The sequence below is a fragment of the Pezoporus flaviventris genome, unplaced genomic scaffold (genome assembly GCF_033815535.1).
Source record: "Pezoporus flaviventris isolate CSIRO_AGI_PZ_B2104156 unplaced genomic scaffold, CSIRO_AGI_Pfla_v1 ptg000002l, whole genome shotgun sequence".
NCBI lineage: Eukaryota > Metazoa > Chordata > Aves > Psittaciformes > Psittacidae > Pezoporus > Pezoporus flaviventris.
In genome coordinates, this window is record NW_026892550.1 from 40489516 (window position 1) to 40507403 (window position 17888).

Sequence of the window (17888 nt, forward strand, 5' to 3'; positions counted from 1 at the left end):
ATAAAAATACCTAAAGCAATTTTGGTGGCTCATTAGTAGTAGTTGTTTTGCACAGCTGTATAGAGGCTCCATTAAATATCATGTTCGCTCTGTACTATTCTCCATAAAAATATTAAATATTAAGGAAATCTATGCCACTTTTTCTTAAGTTTTCCAGATTTCTAACCTTGAAAATTTGAAGTAGTGTTCACATAGCCTTCAATAAAATCACGCAATCACTGAAATTAACACCATTATAGCTATTTCAGTAAGATTAAGCCCATAAAGAAAGATTAAGCCCATAAAGAAATCAACCAGATACTTTACTTTCTCAGTTTAAAGGATGTAAGGAAGCAAAATAAGTCAAATTTGCCACTTAATGTGAGACAAATTACATATTTAGCCCTCATTAGTTTACTTTTTGAAGTATGCACTTAATATTTCATATAGTGCCATGAATAAGAGGAATTTTATATAATGAGAATATTATCTATTTGAAGAAAGATTGTCTCCTTTGAACTGGGCAATTGAGGATTCAGTTTGGCATTTCTGAGGAACATCACTAAAATTACTTAGTGCAACATAAGCATTGGATATGTGATAACCTAACTAGGAAAGAGCCATCTTTTGTTTGTTAGGATAATTTACAAGAATTCAATACATTTGAAAACTAATTTAAATGTAATTACTTTAATGACATAGTGGTGGGAGTAAGTTCTTAATAGGCCAAATTTGTTGTACTGCTCATAGCCCTCTACCTTTACTAAACTCACCAGCAGTAGAGAATAACTTGCATCAAGTTATTTTTTGTAGTCTAATACAAGTTTTGCCCACTATTTCACTGCCATTTGCAGCTTTCTTCCAGTGGTCATAATTTCTATCCACTTTCATGCGACTGCTCTGAAAGACAGGAGAGCCTTAAGAATGTCAAAGAAATTTCATAGCTGAGTAAAGCTGCAAAGAAATTTATATCTCAAAAGAATAGCTTTGGCTTATATGGAAAAGTTAGCAACACAAAGTTGATGTTAGCCTTTAAAGAAAGGGTGAAATGCCAAATGTTTTTAATTTTTTAATCTCTAGGGTAGTTACTTTATTAAGTAGATGAAATCTGAATCCATTCCAGAATTCATTTCTCAGATAGTAAATTAATGAAAATACAATATGTCATTTTGGGGCTTTTTTGTGGTTTTGCTTTTTTTGTTGTTTTTGTTTTTTAATAACATTCAATTACAAGTAACAGAACTGTGGGCAATGACAGTATCTTTTGCTATACCATTAATGACCAATATTTTTTCATAAGTTTATAAAAATACGCATTTTTCTTTCCAACCTTAATCAAAGGTATTGACAAACATAATATTCATTCTCTAACACTAACACTCTAACACTAGATGCATGAAGGACAGGAATCCTGGCCTTAATTCAGAATCTTAATTGTATGAATTTCTAAAAAGTTATTCTGGATTGTATTCCAGTAAGAGATGAACCCTGCCCAGTGTTTTGTAAAAATATTTTTGATACTGCTTACACTGTGACATCACAGCAACCGATTCTGATGTCATGACCACATGCTTATCAGGCACAATGTTTTTATAACATACCTTGTATTTGTTTCTCTTTTCTGCCATAGTTGAAAATTCATTCTTACTAACTTCTCCCCCCTACCTCCACGAAAAAAGACCTTTAGCAAATCTGAAGGAAAACACGGTAAACAACAACAGTTCAAAACAGTTTTCAGGTATGGCACAAATATTCAGTAACTAGGATCATTAGTAACAAATGGTTTTGTTAGCTGTGTTGACTTTAAAATAACATTGCAAGAAAAGTACTGATAAAAAATTAAAAGAATAGCCTATGTATAATGTAAGACTTTTGAGTTCCTCAATTTTAAAGAGTGAATAATGCAGCAAGGTCAAAGATTTATGTATACCGAAAATAGAATTATATTCTCTAGTAAATTCCTCTTTCTCATTTAATGACTACCAGAACCGTATCCATAGGTCCTCTTTGGTAATTTAAAACTAGGGTTTAGGATTTCACTTTCAGTGCTTTCATGTACACTGAACTGTAAGTTATCTTATTTCTCCTTTATCATGTTGATCTCAAGCCAGAAGGCTTTTTCTCTGATTAGTAGCCAGTGTAATTTCATAGAATTCAAGTGCTTTTCCTGAAGGTACAAAGGCATAATGGACCATAGCTTAGCCTTGGGAATTTTAAGATTAAAAAGTGTGAAGTTGTACCGAAGACAGAGTAGTAGAGTAGCATTTCAGATATTGCCTCTTAGTCTCACTTTTACCAATTTCAAATTATCAGACATCCCAAATGAAAAACTCTTGCACAACAAATGCCATATGACAATCTCCTCCTGACTTTCTGGAGGCTCCCTTTGCCCTTTTTGCACATAACTCTCTTTGCTTGTTCATTTATTGACGAATGACCTCTTCACGATCTCTTCAACCTTTTCTCACAGAATCCTCCTTCCTATATGTTTAGGGTTATTTGGGGGGTTTTGAATTCTCAACTTTTAATGTTATATTACCCATATAATTTTATTTTCATTATACCATCAATATGACATAATGTAAAAAATTATGTCATGTCATACTCCGTAGTTTCTTTTTTCCTGAATTTTCTGCTAATCAGAAATAATGATTCAAACTGTTTTGCCTACTTACATGAGCTATGTTAGCAAAGGATTTATACTATTTAGGTTAGGGTACAAGGGAAAAGGGGAAGTCTTTATATCATGGTATCAACAAAATTAGGGCAGTGTCTTCTAATCAGTAATTAACAGTGAATGAAGATTTGGACTGAGACGCAGCCAAGAAAGCAAGTGCTCTGTATCTTAACCTACCCTTGGACTGTGTAATCATAATATAAACTCAATTATAATTCTAATATAAACTCAAATATAAATAGCTCAGAAATTACACTTCTTGATCAAGCTTTATACTTCCTTTCCTAGAAACAGGCAAGTCCCTAAGCCATCAAGCTCTTCAGACTGGGCACCCTATGAAACATACCAGGAAGGGAACTGAAGCTGCAGACTCATCACACACTAGAACATGTATCTCAGGAGAGTGATGGGGATGTAGAGAAGCACTGTTTGAACTTGGCTGTTGTAAAAGTGTCTAGAACTGAAATCCATACAAGAAGGTCAAGCTGTTGAAAAAAGGGGGGGGTGCGGGGAAATCTGACAAAAGACTGACTGCAACATGAACAGATTATCAACTATGAAAAAGTGCAAGTCAAAAAGATCATTGACCCAGAAGGGCAAAAGCATGTCAAAACAGAGAGGACATATCAGAGTTCTGGCCTTTTCTATCTTAACGCTATTGAGAAGCTCTTCCTCTTCATACTTCACAGTCCCTCCCTCATGCTCAGATCCCACATTTTTCAATATACCATCGCTTTTTTCTCATATACACATATATATACCCACACACAAACAAAGAGAGAGATGTCATTCCTCAATCCATAGACCAAACCCTGTAAAGCTGCCTAATTCATCCGGTCCATGATGTCAGGCTCCATCTCTTGTAACAGCCTTTCAGAGCAGGAGAGACGGTGTGCAGTGTTGGATTGTTGCCTGCTGATGACACAATGGAATTCATCTGGTCATTGCTGAGCTCATCTGGTTTCATCATTCTTTTTTGGGAGGACGATCAGAGGGAAGTCAGGGCCAGTTGCTCGTGACCTGAAGACATCTAGTTGGTGGGCTATGAAAGTGCTACATAGCAGGCAATAGCATATAATTGAGTTCATTGGCTGTTTCCACATTAAATCAAATCCCCTAATTCACGTAACAGTACACGGCACTAATTGCAATTATATGTTGTAAGCATCTCCAAATATGTAACAAGCAATGTGAATATAAAAATAGGCAGCGGAACAGAAGCTCTATCTGGAGAATGGCCTATTGTGCATTGGTTTACCTAGTTCTCTGGGTTGACTCTGAGATAGCTCCTTCCTCAATGATACAATGCTTAAAGTTATTCTTCTTGCTGTGATCACATCCCTTTCTCTTTCTTCCTCAAATGCTGCTTTATTTTGCAGTAAGAGACAGAGAGGAGGCAAGACTGCTAGTGGAAAAGCAGTATTATGGCAAGTAAACTACGTCCTCTTAAGCTACATGATTAAAAGCCTCTTTGGGAGACTTTTTCTTCTGTTTTTACTTACTTCAGAATCAGTCTGTATTAAATCAGATGATTTGCACCATGTCCCTGATGAACAGTGCAGTCAGAAGCATAAAAGAATCTCATCTTCCTTATTCCACTGTGTTTCCACAGCAATTACAAAAATCCAAAGCCTACTATTCTAGTAGTTAACATTCATGCTTCAACATCGCTTAAGCAAAAATGATGAGGTTTGACTATATTAGGGACAAACCTACTTATGTTAGAATTCTGTCCCAGGAGTCTTGGTAGGTTATAATCAAGCCATTAAAGGAAAAACCTTGACTTGAGAAATGAACTAATCTATACTGTACTTAAAAAAAAAAACAAAAAAACCAAAAAAAAATCCAACAACCTGTGAGAATTCAAAAAAGCAGTTTTTATGAGTCATTTTACCTTCATTACTGAGCATGGACTTTAGTACTAGTTTTTTCACCAGATTTAAGATCTGAACTTTGATTAAGAACACATAAAATACTGCAAAGAAATAAGATTGAATTTTTTCTCAGCGATAAATTGCTTATTTAAAAAGTTATTGCAGTTTCACTATTGAATAGAAAATGCATAAGTTCCTGCAAAAAGGAGGAACTTTGCTGATGCAGAGAATTTGTGATTACATTTCTTAAACATTTTAGTCACTATTTTGCTATGTAAGACACTGCAAGAGCAAATATGTGAATGACAAAGCTAGAGAAGATTGCTCTTGAGTATAAAAGATGAGCACAATTTTCACTCACTGAAAGCCTGCTGGGAGTGGCATCTGTGCTACCACATGAACCCTGTGTTTGTGGTTGTCTTATGGTCTTTTCTCAGTGTTGATTAGCAAAGAAATTGCATTAGGTCAGAGCAGAATAAATATAACTTGTCTTTAGAAAGCAAGATGACCGAAGTATAACAAATAAAGAATCTGGTTTTCTTTCCATCATCATTTATTTTTTCATATATATTCTTTGCATACATTGTCCATGATAAGAGACTGCCTAGGTCTCCTGTTAGCTCTTAACTGTGTAGGAGTGTTAACACAAAATTTTCACAGATGAGGCAAGTTATTAAGCATTTCCAAAGTAAAAATACCCTAGTACATGATTATGATGTGATGAATAGAGTTAAACCCAGCTGGTGGCTGGTCATAAGCGGTGCTCCTCAGGGATTTGTACCAGGGCCAGTTCTGTTTATTGTTTTTATCAGTGATCAGGACAAACGGATCGAGTGCACCTCCAGTAAATTTGCAGGCGACACCAAGCTGGGCATGAGCATTGATCTGCTGGAGGGAAGGAAGGTTCTCAGAAGGATCTGGAAGGCTGGTTTGATGGGCCTAGGCCAGCAGTATGAGGTTCAACAAAGCAAAGTGCTGGGTCCTGAGCTTGGGCCATAACAACTTGATTCAACACTGCAATTTTGAGGAAGAGTGGCTGGAAATCTGCCTGGTGGAACAGGACCTGGGAGTGTCATTCAACAGCAGCTGAACATGAGCTGGCTTGTGCTGTGGCAGCCAAGAAGGCCAATGGCATCACTATCAGCAATAGTGTGGCCAGTAGGATCAGGGCAGTGATCATCCCCCTGTACTTAGTATTGGAGAGGCTGCACCTCAACTGCTGGTATTCAGTTCTGGGCCCCTCACTACAAGAGAGACATCGAGGTGCTGGAGTGGGTCCAGGAAGATGTAACAAAGCTGGTGAACGACCTGGAGCACAAGTCTGATGAGAAACAACTGATGGAACTTTGATTGCTACAGCTGTACACACATGCCATCTCTTTCTGCAGCCTTGTGGTTGTTACTGTTCTTCATAGCCATGTGCCCCTGTACCTGAGACATTATCCTGAAGAATTTGGCCTAGTTGTTCCCACTGTACACACTTCACATGCCTAATGCTTCCATAGGGCTGTGTATTCCTGGCTGTAAGCACATGTAAAAAACACATGGTAAGATGATTTGGATTGTCCCAGGGCAGTCCACCTGTGTCTTTGGGATGCATAAGGCTGAAGGCAGTCTACACCCATTACATCACTACGTATTTACTGTCATCCCCTTCCTTCCAGCTTGACTATGCAGGTCTATCGGCCTATTTTTTTAGGGAGGTTTGGGCATGCAGTGCAAAATTGTTTATCTGTGAGGGATACCTTAGAGAGAGGTGTGTGAGCTGCAGATGTTTTCTGCACACTCTACTGGGAAGGTCAGTCCAGCTATCCACTGTCACCAAGATGTGACAGTCACAGGCAGGCTCACATTGCTTGACAGTACACCATTTTGCAAGGCTCCCTCAGGGACACTCCCCACAGCCTGGCAATACTAAAATAGAGTAACTATTGCCTGCCAGATGTTATCCAGCTCCTCTACAGAGATATCTGCCAGAGCTCACCTCACAGTTTATCAGCTTGAGCCTGACATTTTGGAAAGAGCAGGAAGAAATCCTGAAAATTAATACTGCCAGAGGTAAATGCATGTAGTGGTTTAGGGGCTGTAATGAAACCACCTTTAGAGAAGGTTTGCTGAGGACCTGATAGGCACCTTCCTGGTTCTCTGATGATTCACATTCTGTTTTTTTTAGGATCCCAGGAGTTAAAATATGAATCTGAGGGAGTGAACAACAGAGAACAGGTCTCCATAAGGGACTCTTACATTTATAAGTGTATGGCTTACTCTGAGTCTATTTTTGCCCCAAGCATGATCAACTCTTCCCCTCCTTCGTACTCTTCTAAAAGGATACCAGACTATCATTCAGGATTAGCAACCATAAGGGCCATCCCAAAATTGGCTTCTGGAGTACCCAGGATTCATCATCATGCAGACCCCCATTATTTAAGAAAAAAAAAAGCCTGTCTGTACCTGGTTGGTCCAGTTCTTCCAAAGAAGTTCTGTAGGAAAGCAGAGTTCAGTAGTACATGCATTTTTGGATTGATAAACTCCGTAACAATGACAGATTTGTTCAACAGCATTTTCGTGACGTGGTGGCACCTTCCATATCGGCATAAACAGGCCATTAGAGGCAACAGATTATACAAAGTTACATCTGCTTTATCTGCACTTTCAACTGCAGACCTCTATGTGCTCTGATACCAGTCTTTTAGGGCAGTGTATCTGGGGCAGGTGTTCTACCTTGTAATTTTAGATCGCTAAAATTGCCAGCAAGTAACAACACACACCCACTTTCTGCTGTTTTAGTATTTGATGGTGCCAAGAAAAAGATCAAAAGATGACTTGAACAGTTTTTTAATAGGCTAGATAGCAAGCGGCTCATCTCATATCTCCTAAACTGAACTCCATTGTAAATGTCGTGGTTTAAACCCAGTCAGGTAATTCGTTCGCTCACTTCCCCCCCTTTCTTGCCCTCCCCCTGCTCTCAGAGGGACGGAGAGGAGAATCAAAAGAATGCAACTCCCACGGGTTGAGATAAGAACAGTTTAGTAACTAAGGTATAACACAAATCACTACTGCTACCACCAATGATAATAATGATAAAGGAAATAACAAGGGAACAGAATACAACACCTCACCACCCACTGACCAATAACTCGCCCCCCAAGCCTGACCAAGCTCCGACCGATACCTCCTCCAACCCTGCAGTCTCCCAGCCCTTCCGGCTAACTCCCAGTTACATCCTGGGCATGACGTGCTGTGGTATGGAATAGCTCTTTGGTCAGTTTGGGTCAGGTGTCCTGTCTCTGCTTCCTCCTGGCTTCCCCTCCTCCCTGGCAGAGCATGAGGCTCACAAAGTCCTTGGCCAAACCAAAACATCTTTGTTATCAGCTCTGTTCCCAAGCTGAAAGTCAAAACACTGCACTACACCAGCTACCAAGAAGGAGAAAAAATGACTGCTACTGCTGAACCCAGGACATTATCCACCCCTTATTCCATACCATTCACGTCATGCTCAGTTCCCACATTTTCAATATACCATCACTCTTATCTTAGTGCATGGACCAGTCCCTATAAAGCTGCTGAGTCCATGTGGTCCATGATGTCAGGCTCCATCTCTTGTAACAGTCTTCCAGAGCAGGAGAGACTGTGTGCAGTGTTCACACTCGTGAATAACCTGGGCAATAGTGTCCATTGCTAAGTCCACCCCTCGATCATGAGTCCATCTCTATGTTGCATCTCTGCTCTGATGGCCTGAAGTGCCATGGGCCCACCAGGCTTAAAATAATTCACTGTCCCCTTAAGCAGTTTCTGCAGCTTGTTGCTGGGGACTCCATACAGCTGCCTTCCATCTCCGACGCTTCCAAAGCACTGGAGGGGCCCAGTGGACTAGATACTTGCCCATACTGTCCCACACACCCTGCCACTCATGACTCTCCAGCCTTGGGGAAAATCTCTTGGTCCCCCTATATTGTTGTCTAACCCCAGACAAGACCCAAACCTGACTCTGCTTAACTTTTGAGATCAGACAAAATGGTTGTGGGTAGAACACAGCCTGTGTGTGTGCCAACATGCTGATCCCCATCACAATCAGCAGGCAGGTCCCAGGGATACCCAAAGGCCATTCAGAGCCTTCAGAACTCTCAAACGATGCTGCTGTGCTTGTCACTGGGGCTGGTGTAGCTGCTGTGCTTGCCGGCTCTCCCACCACCGGCTTCTCTTTTCCTGAGTCCAGCTCTTCCTCCTCTGCCTTGCTGGGAAGTGCTGCGTGGTCTCCTGCATCCTCCTGAGGCTCGGCGGGTGGCTGCCGGGGAATGCTCTCGGCCGTCGCGGGGCTCGGCTCCTCCGCGGGGCTCGGCTCTTCCGCGGGGCTCGGCTCCTCCGCCGCCTTCTCCCGCTGCTCGGCAGCCGCTTCCTTCTGCTCCTCGACCGCCCCGGCCTCCTCCACCGGCAGCCGTCCCCTCGCGGCCTCCGGCCCCGCTCCCGCCGTCGCTTGGTCCCCGGGGCCGCTCTCCCGGGCCGCTTCAGCAGCCGCCGGCTCCCGGGACCGCTCCCCATCAGTTCCCCGCAGCCTCACGAAGATAGAGAGTAGGGTGAGGACCAGGACAGTGAAGAGCAGCCGGACGGCCAGGTACAAGTCCACGGCCACGTCCGTCCCGCCCTGCTGCTGGAGCCCACCCGTATTACAAGCCATTGCCATAAAGCACAGTGAGACAAGAACCTTAGCCCAGGCCCCACACTTGATAAACACTATCACAGCAAATACCGGCTCTACGTAAGTTACAACATTCTGAAGCTGTGAGATCAAGAAGAACAACTCTGATACCCAATAAATCAGCATTGTGACGAATGACTATTAATCCAGTCAAATCTGTCGTTATCTCAACCCTTCGTGCCCCACGTTGGGCGCCAAAAAGAACTGTCGTGGTTTAAACCCAGTCAGGTAATTCGTTCGCTCACTTCCCCCCCTTTCTTGCCCTCCCCCTGCTCTCAGAGGGACGGAGAGGAGAATCAAAAGAATGCAACTCCCACGGGTTGAGATAAGAACAGTTTAGTAACTAAGGTATAACACAAATCACTACTGCTACCACCAATGATAATAATGATAAAGGAAATAACAAGGGAACAGAATACAACACCTCACCACCCACTGACCGATAACTCGCCCCCCACGCCCGACCAAGCTCCGACCGATACCTCCTCCAACCCTGCAGTCTCCCAGCCCTTCCGGCTAACTCCCAGTTACATCCTGGGCATGACGTGCTGTGGTATGGAATACCTCTTTGGTCAGTTTGGGTCAGGTGTCCTGTCTCTGCTTCCTCCTGGCTTCCCCTCCTCCCTGGCAGAGCATGAGGCTCACAAAGTCCTTGGCCAAACCAAAACATCTTTGTTATCAGCTCTGTTCCCGAGCTGAAAGTCAAAACACTGCACTACACCAGCTACCAAGAAGGAGAAAAAATGACTGCTACTGCTGAACCCAGGACAGTAAACTATTATGTCATACAGTTAATATCCGATGAAGATGCATTCAATGGACACAGCATAGATTTATCTATAACTACATAGTTCCAACAATGAAGAGAGAACAGCTGCCCAGAATGAATGCAAGGTGGAGAGTGATGTGTTTTTCCTAAGTGAAAATACCTTTTAATAGTCTGTTTTACCACCTAGAAGATAAAGTGATGGTGGTATAAGGAATTACCCTTCAGTTTGCCTTTGCAGGGCAGGACTGTTTGATTACTTTTTATCATCTGCCAGGTATATAACCTAGCTCTGGAGTCCTACTGAGCCACTTTTGTCTGAGAATCCATATCTCCATCCACATATATTTTTTTCCTCAGATCCTCTCTTTCAGAAAGTGTACATATGCAGCTGAAAATGATGATTTTACTCAGTACAGGCTGTTTGCCAAGCACCTTTTAGCAATAGCAGTAAGTGGTTTAGAATAAGTTTCAGCTAACACTGACCTTCTGTAAATAATGAAATCAAACTATTTTTATTCTCAGAGACTAAGGCCAAAGACTTTTTTCTATTTAATTTTCCTTAGTGCCAGTGATGCACAAGCCACACACCTTGAGGGCTGCCTTATGAAAACAGGGCCATGCCAATAAGGTCCTTTCAGACATCTATAACTACAGAGCTGATATTATCACTTTAGTATGCCTTCTCACTTTGCTAGAAAAGATTTTCCAGGTATGTTATCTTCATTTCAACTTAGAATGCTTTAATAGGTCCACCTCTTCTGCAGCAGTTCAGAGTCTTTAGACATGTTTTTTTCTACCATTCTTTCATCATATCCAGATATGCACACTTTAGTTCTTTCTTGGTAAGCTTTAGTATGACCAGTGGCCACCTGGGGGAACAGCATCTCCTGAAATGCATGCTGAACAATTGCATGCATAGGAGTATTTATCTTCCAAGTTTTCTAAACAAATCTGCTGGAAACCTGAGGACATCTCAGGAATAAAAAAAAAAAAAAGTTAATAAAATGCCCAGTATAAGCTTTTTCCTCTTGTTGGTAATAAAGCAACCTCCTTTTATTATATATTTGTCTAATCCTTAATACATTAAAAAAACATTGCATTTTTTCTTAGAGCCATAAAGAATGCATCCTACCTGACAGCTCTTCTGTACATTATTCCCAAAGATATCCATGTTGGGAGGATGATGGAAGGTTGCTTGTTGGTTGGTTGAGGGTTTTTTTGATCTCTGCATAAAGATGAAAAGCTCTTTCTTAGGGGCACGAATCATGGCCCAACTTAACATTTTCAGATTCTGTTTTATCTGCAACTTAGAGCTTCTTTGTCCACTAGGAGATACTGTCAAATGATTCCTCAATTGTTTTGGCTTTCTTCTTCTCCAGTGAGACCACACATTGCTGCATTCTTAAGTGTCTTATATTTTTAGCCCTGATACTATTTTGAAATGAACATATTACGAAATCCTTCAGGACCTGAGAGTCCAAAAGGTGTTGCTGGCTGACACAGGCCACCAGATGCCAATTTTTTCTTTTACTACAAACTTCCAAAGAGGCTCAGGCAGCTAATAGGAAGATGTACATTTTTACCCTTTTGAAGAAACATGCTAGTGCTTTGGATCTCTGTGAGTAGTCTAATAACCAATGTATAATGATTACACACCCCAGGGAATGTGACACATTGATGCTTGCTTCACTCAGCCTGTAACTCAAGCCAGATAAGTATTTCTCTACAAAATCCACACCATTAGATAGAGTTCATAGAGTTATAGGTTCTGACATGATAAAAATGAAGGAAAGCCACAGTTAATCCGCTTACAATACAAGCAAATCTCAAAATACCTCCTTCCTGTCTCCAAGTACAACAACCATATCTCTGGACACTTATTTAACCCCTACAGTCAGGGCAGGCTTGAAAGCATAAAACACCACCCAAGAGAGCCAACCTCATTAACCCAGTTAATGTCACCTCAACCACTGGTATATGAAACACTTTTCATCAGCTTGTTCTGGCTAAGATAAAAAGAGCTAGAGACATTTCTTCCTCAAAGGAACTGTGTTCCAGCTGTTGAGCCCTCAGACTTTAGTAATGGTGTTTGGAGGCAGCCTTCATTCACACCCCATGTTCCTGGTGGGCTAAGAAGTCCACTCAGCTCCCTCAGGGAAGAAAAGTCTGGATGCCATCAGCATATTGCAGGTACTCTCATATGTCCCTGGTAGACCTCTTGATACCGCATAAAGCTATGAGTAGGAGTAACAGCTAACTGCATCATATAAAAGTAACCTCCACATTTGGGGGTTTTCCCCAAAATACAGCTTTTCTCTTCACATACATAAACTTAACAAGCTTTGCATAAAATCTTGTGTAACTTTAAGATTTTACACACAAATGCAGATAATATTTTAGCTTTACCTGTAAATATATGCGATTTTTAAGAAGTAACAGTAATCATGTATTATGTGAAAATCAGGAATTTTAACGCAAAAGCAGGTCTGCCTAAAGACAAAATTTTCTCTCTAGCAGGCAGGATGAATAAAACGTCCAGGCACTTGGGAACATGAAGGATAAGGAAAAGTGTGTCTCTCTCAGTTTTATATCCTCAGCAGCAGCAGCACTTACACTCTTCTTTAGCTAAACAGGAGCTGCAGTAATAATCTTTCTCTGTGGAGGAAAATGTAAAAGTCTAAGCTATTGGAGGAAGAAAAGAGCTGTGAAATTCCTGTAAAAAGGGCGTTTTTAGCAGGGAGAAAGCTTGATTTTTTTTTTTTCTACATACGTGCCTTGTGAAGCGCAGGAAAGGAATGAAGAATATTCTCAAGATTGGTCTGGCTTCCTAGATCTTAGGGAATCAGATCTAATCCAGCCTCTGTTTAGACATGAAACGATCTTGACCTGCAGTCTTCCCTTTGTAGACACACATATAACCTTCTTCCTCCCCCTGTTAGTCAGTGACAAGAAATTGAGAAATAGGTAAGCGCATATTGCAATGCCAAGCATCTCTGCTTGGAAAACTGCAGCTGTTGTATATTCTTTGTCCTTCATGGTGCATACCAATTTGTGGGATATAGCTGTAAACTAAGTTCTTGAAGACAATTATGAAGCAGGATATGCAGAGTTGAATCCAATTTTCATTTTTAAAGCAGGTTGACAAATAAAGGGTGCTACTGCTGGAACAGTTCTGTTGTTTTTTCAAGGTACCTTTGACACACTGAGAACTTTTTTAAATGCAACTGGGAGAGTGTCTGGAGAAGTAGCCTCCAATGTGCAGTTATGAAAGCATACACACACACGCACATATATGTATTTTTACACATACGTACATCCATGCTCTCTTTCTATAATATGCACAGAACAGCTCATCTTTTTCTTTGTACACAAAGACAATGAGTCTTATGCAATGCTGAGCTAGATGTATCTGTAGAAGTGCCAAAGGATCCTGCCAGTCAGATTTCCTCACCCACAATTAAATGAGTATAAGCCAAGGTTATGACAGTTTCAAATATATATGAATATATCGTAACCACACTTCATTTGTCATTAAATAAACAGAATGCATATTTCTATCTATCTTGACACCTATTGTATACAGGTGTACGCACAGCAGTAAGAACTAGAAACCATATTGCTTATGTTAGTTGAGAACCTTTTTCTGGCAATGGTGAAAGAAAATCTAATCATTTTGTTTCTGCTGTGTTAACTGTAAGGCATATCTGAGATATCACTACACCCTAGAGGGAAAGGGCATTTGCTTGAAGCTGGGAAATCATTTCTTTATCTTGCTGAGTGTATCTGAGTAACGAACACTCGTCTACCAGTACGTCACTTTCATGAGGAGCCACTGTTCTTCAGTGCATGTGCGTGTCAGCTGGATGAGCTATGACACATCAGCATGTTAATGATATTGTCTCTATTCTGTGCTAAAATGAAATAATAGTATCTTGATCCCCTGGTTTGTTATTTTAGAGTACAAATTCTCAGAGGGGTACAACAAACAAAAATTTAAATGGCATTCAGTGCCTGAGCTTAAACGGCAAATGCCAGATTAGATATGCATTGTAGACACATCAGTATATGAGACAGTATTTCCCACAAAAGGACTGGGTAAAATCACTGTCTCATTAGAGCTGGTCCTAAAAATATGAGTGTGCTCCAGATGCTCTTATGGAATATTCCATCCAAACAAAAAAATGAAATTGTGTTTTGTTTCCTTTCTTTTAGTTTTTTTTTTAAAGAAATTCACAGAGCTTGAAATTCACGTTACCCCAAGGAAACAAAAATAAATTCAGAAACGACCCCTATCACATGGTCAAGACCTTTCCCACATGTTCCAGATTAAAATAGCTTTGGGATTTAAATGTGTTATGCTATGCTGGTTAAATTCAACACCTTTAGGAACCAAATGAAAAGAACCATAGTGGAATTACAGCTCTAAAATTGAGAACAAGTAAAATGAAAAAAGAAAAAAAAAAAAATTAAAGGCAAAATGTGCATTAGAAGCAAAATGGCCAACCAAGATCAGTTTTCCAACTGCCAAAGATTGTTTCACAATGAAATAAAACCTGCTGATCTCATCAAAGTGGTAAGTGCTTTACCGCAACAAACTCCAGATCACTGTGAATCTAATCATAGGAAATCTAAAGAAGAATGTAATGAATTAGCTGGGAAAGGGATAGCTGGTTTTCATTTCTTTTACTTCTTATAGCATCTTCATCAGAATAAAGTATCACAGAACCTTGGCTGAGCCTAAGATTAGAAAAAAAATGTGTGTAATGCATAGTTTAGAAAGTCAGACTCAGCTGAGTCTGACATCTTATCTGACAGCTAAGATAATTGCATACCAAGGAAAAAGATGATGAAGAAGAAATATGTAGTAGTAGTGCATAGTCAAGCAGCATGATTGCAGTGTTAGTCCCAACCGAGGATATGCTGATTTATTACAACTTTAAAACTTGTTTATATGCATGCTGGATCTTCTATTAGGATAGAATGTAATGTTTGTTATTTTGTTGTTTTCACTAGCATTACAGAGATCCTTGTTTAGAAGAGGCCCTGTTTTCACCCTTTTCAAAGGGTAGGGACAAGCTCTTGTTCAGTAGAGTGTCAAAGGGGAAAAGTATTAATTGCAAGTGAAACAAACTCAAATATTGTTATTAATAGTATTGCATGAAGTTGTATAGTCCCATCTAGTGGTCAAAAATTACTTCACCGCGTTGAAGAATCAAATAAAGCACCTAAGCCAGAGTCCCACCAGATCTGTAAATGTTATTACCTGTTTAAGCATTGTACCAATATTCTCATGCTAGTACCAGTTTCAGGCCCACTATAACTAATTTTGTTATACAATAACCTAAGGGAGAGTCATATACAGTGAATGCTCCCTGTTCACAACTAATTCCAGTGAAAAAAACTACAATTGCATCTTAAAACTAGGCTCATCTAAAGAAAGCGAGCAATCATTGATTTTATTTTGTAGCTGACTTTGCTTTCTCAGAATATTTTCTTATAGCATATGTCACTCTCTAATGTTATTCTGCAAAGCAGCAGCTGACGGTAGCATCATAAACAGCACTTTACAGATACTGTAGATTATATTACTATCAACAGCGTCTTAAAACCAAGGAGAATTCCATTTTTTCCTGCAATTGCAGCACCTCTTTCACAGTCTAAGAAACATTATTTCAAGGGAGGCTGAGTCCTGTTGCTAGAAATACGTATGCTTTTATTGCCAGCATGGGCAGTATTTATGGCTATTTAAAAATCTCTGGCATTTGTTGAAAATTGTTTGGGAACTGTTTTAACACAGCTCAAACCCATCCTCCTTAATAAGCTAGTGAGCAAATTAATTCCTAAGAGCATTCACAGTTTACAGTGTAACAGGTGCCATTGTGTAAACAAAATTGCTGGTTGTTGTGATACAGCTAGATCTCTGGTAATGGCCTAAATCAAGAGCTAATGCTTCAGTTGAACCACCTGGACAAAGAATGTGACCAGTAACAAAACTCTGAAACAAAAAAAGTTACTATTAAGCAGTAATTCTGAAACTGAACGTCTTTCCATTCTGTTCTGCTTGTATCTTTCCAATTTAGTGTTCATTCGAGGTGGCATGTGGTTTCACACCTTTCTTTTTTTTTTCCAAAATAAAAGTATTTCTTATTAGTGAAATAAAAATTTTCAAAAGTTGCTCTTTTCTGAAAGCTTTGAATCTGCAAATACAGTCTTCCCTAACTTTACCACATTTCCTATAAACACGTTTTTTAAAAAAATGGTGTTGCTGAAGTAATCTGTTAAAAAAAATAAATAAATAAAAATGATGTAGCAGCTGAACTAACTTATCCGCCTTAGCCAATATTACTGTCTCGTAGACATTTGTATTTCCACAGATCCCTGATAAAAACAGTGGTTTTGAAAGCTTGCTATAGTAGTTTTACCTACTGAAAATTCTAATACTCCTCTGTACTAGCATGCAAATAGTTTTGGTAGTACCCCTCACCAACGTGCTCTAATCCCATATGCCAGGACCACTAGCAATAGTAAAATTAGTTTTAAGTTCAGGCCTACACACTTCTTAAATGTAGCTGCCTTTCGGACTATTCCTTCCCCTCTCAACATTACCTGTTTCACCTTCATTTTAGGAGTCCATTATCTGTACCTTAGTTTACTGTATTTTCTCATCTTGAAGTAATAATTGTCCTTGAGACACTAAATCAAATTATTTGCCAAACTCCAGACAGATTAACTCTATTGTATTTTACTTGTCTATAAAATCAATTGTGCTACCAAAGAAAGAGACCACGACATTGTGTAGATATTATAAATCCATATTGTCTTTTCCCATTTTCCATTTGACTCTGCATCTTTAGTTAATGCATCTTCAAAATATGTCTCAAAGTCTTCTCTAAGAGGTTGAACTGTTGTGGTCTATAGCTGTCCATGTCACTTTTCTCCTTCAACTACACCTCAACACCTTCATATCCCATATAACTCTTTCTTTTATTGCAGTTCCCAGCTTGGTATTTAGATATCTGCTGGACTGTGTCCAACATGTATAAAACTATAAAACATACCAGGTTCTTTATCCATGGAAATAGTGCAGAGATCTTAGGGAGAAATGGCTGGAATAAAAGAGGAAAGAACACCTTCTTTTACCACAATACCAACAACATGCATGATGTTATACAAATTCCAGATGAAGTTACCTCTTGAAATAGAAGTTTTTTGAGCTTTTATGGAATTTAAAATAAATCATGCTCTTAAAAAGTCATGGCAATTGCTCAATAGACTTGAACAGCTCCTTTCTGGCTGCTATGCTACCTGGGCAGAAAATCTGTCCTTTGGTAGCTTTAACTATGGATTTTGGGCCTAAACAACAATGTGTAGATCTTAAACAAAGTAAATCACACTACAAGAGCATTGTTTTGGACAATGAACAATACCCCCTTGTGAAATAGTTGGGGTCTAGGATGCTTTAGCTCATTAGGTTTAAAATAAGCATTCAATACAAAACTAGTTGCTATGCACACCCTGCTTTCAGGAAATTGCCTCTGTTCAAAAGCAATGCTTAGGTTCAAGCAGGAGAATCTTAAAGGTACAGTTAGATACAAGAGCCAAAGAGCTCTTCTGCTTAGAAACAGACCTGCTCAAATGCATATTGCAGCTAATAGGCAATAGCTCATCATTGTACACATATCAGACTTAGGATATCAGGATATAGTCTGTCTTGTTCAGTTTCTCTGTTTACATAGATAAACCTTTTCTAACAACTCTGCCTCACTGAAAATGAGACTCAACGCTGTAAAAAAAATTGAGAAAAAACAATAAATCTACTCCTTTGCAAGGCTTTGATAATTTTATTTAACTCAATTATATAATTGAAACCGCTAACATAATTAAAGTAAAATG